Below are 2,576 nucleotides of genomic sequence, written 5' to 3' on the forward strand. Positions count from 1 at the left end.
TCTGGCTGGCTTTCCGGAACTGCCACAGCACACACTACAGCCTGCACCTGGCACCTGCTCCAGGTGCCTGCTCCAGCAACTCTTGCTCCAGTGCTGTTTTCCACTAGGCTGGAGGCTGCCGTTGCCAAGGAGAGTAAATGCACACAGAGGGAATGGAACCAGGGCTCAGACTTGACCTTGCATCTAAAAAGGGTGGAGGCATCCTTTGCTAATGTGCACATCACTGCCCACATTTGGAGTGAAACTAACTCCAGGACAAATACTAACATTGCTGGCAGAAATGAAATCAGCTTAGTAGTGAGGCACTAACCCCTCTGGCCCTGACCCAGTCTCTAACAAAGACCTGCACAATGCGGCAAAAGTGAAACTAGCAGAGAAGTGCAGCTGCAAGCTCTCAGGCACCTGCCACTACCCCAACCAAGATAGAGACTGTCATCACACACACCAGAGAAACCCAACTTCCTCAGTTCTTCTGCCCCAAGCCCTTGGGGCCCCACCCTTCCCCCATAGGGTGGTGCCTGTCATTGAGCAGAGAAGAAGACCTGACTCCGGCTCTAGCCCCTCCATTTCCAGCACTACCTCGCAGCAAGGTGATGGCTGCCAGCACACCTTGGGGGAAGACATGGCAAGTATGCACTTCAGATCCAGCTCTCCCATCAAAGCCACCAGGCACATGCAGACTGCGTAGCGATGCTCCCACACACAGAAACCCTTTCAAAAGGGATAGGTAACTACTTAACTAATTTCATAGAGACAGAGAAAGTTAAACAAAATGAAAAGACAGAGGATGTGTTTCAAAGAGGAAAAAATAAAAAACCTGGGAAAAAACCTAATGAAACAGATAAATAATTGACCAGATAAAGAGTTCAAAACAATAGTAAAATGAATGCTAGCTTATTACATGAACACAGTGAGAATTTTAGCAAAGAAATAGAAAATATAAAACATAACTAGTCAGAGTTGAAGAATATGATAACTGAAATGAAAAATACACTGTAACAGTCTTTTTCAAGATGATGGAGGACTAGGAGGGCATGGAGCTCATCTGTCCCCACAAACTCACCAAGAATACATCTACAAATGGAACTATTCTCACAGAGCACCTGCTTAACACTAGCAGAGAACCTTGGACACCTAAAAGGATAAGAAAGATCTCCATATAACCAGGTAGGATGAAAGAGAAAAGGAAGAGGAGAGGAAGCAGGACAGGACCTGCACTCCTGGCAGGGAGCTGAAGGTGAAGATAAGTTCCCACATCTGGGGAAGCCACCTCACCAGCCAGGAGATCAGCTGACACAGAAGGGGAGCTTCAGGGGCTCAGAGGAGAGCCCAGCAACAGGTTGGTGGCAGGAAGGACAGGGTGAGACCTACACACATGGTCTGTGCCACAGCCCTACACACCCCAGCCTGAGACGGGTATCCACTAGGGCACACAGGGAGCTGGGGGTTGGAACATGGGGTTTGGAGAGCAGAACTGGGTAGGGGACTGCTATTGGCTATGGAGACAGCCTGAGGGGATGGGAGTGAGGATCTCCACAACTGGGAATGCCTGGAGGAAGCTCAGACTACCACAGAAGTGAAGCACCATTGTTGAGTGATGTGTAAAGGGTGTAGCCTCTCTTCTCACATGCTGGTCCCTGCCTCCATGGGCACTAGGGAGGACTCCTGCCAGAGCTGGCTTGTGCACCCCTGCCATCACCTCCTCCACTCCAACCCCCAAACTGGACGACCCACTCACCCCAACTGCCGCCTAATGGGCTTTTGCATTCCAATTGCTACCCTAGCACCCTCTTGCCTGGGCAGCCCACTTGCCTCAATCACTGCCTTGGCTTCTTCCTGCCTGACAGGCCTGTGTGTTCTGGCAAACTCTGGAAAAGACTCTGGTGGGAGGGACACATGCAGAGGTGGGGCTGAAGCCACATCTAAGCCCCTGGAGCCATGTGACTAAGGAAGAAGAGGTGAAATCACTCCTCACGGCTGCACAAACCATGGAGTTACCACTCTGCTGATGGCTTCCTAAATTCATTCACCTGTGAAATGTCCAAAAGGACAACAAATGCTTCTACAGTTGGGATGGGTATGGCTTTAGCAGCTGTGGGCTTTGTGGGCACATACACATGGGGGTTGGGCCAGGCCAAAGTCTGAGCTGACTCCATAGCTCCCACAGCAGGTCCAGGTGCACGACTGCTACAGTCCTGGGACCTGATCTCAGTGGATCTGCATCAGTGGCCTCATGAAAAAAATGTGTGAGAGTTGCCAGGGCCAATTGTCGGCATACCCATAGTTAAGGTGGGACCAAGAGCAGTGCTAACAACAGTGTACTTTGTGAGCCTGCACAAGAGGGAAAAGGAGACACAACAGAGCACATTAACAGGTGAACATCTCCAGAGGTGGAATACTCGGTGGCTTCTCTCCCAGTGGGAGTGCTCCAATCCTACCTACCTTGCACTGCACATAAGAAACACAGTTATGAAACAGATCTAGGGACCTCTACGCCAACAACTAGGGTATAGACCGCACCCCTGACAGGGAAGTAACAACCACAGAGCAAAGGGAAGGCCCCACTCAATATTTAA

The sequence above is a fragment of the Eschrichtius robustus genome, chromosome 17 (assembly GCF_028021215.1).
Source record: "Eschrichtius robustus isolate mEscRob2 chromosome 17, mEscRob2.pri, whole genome shotgun sequence".
Lineage (NCBI taxonomy): Eukaryota > Metazoa > Chordata > Mammalia > Artiodactyla > Eschrichtiidae > Eschrichtius > Eschrichtius robustus.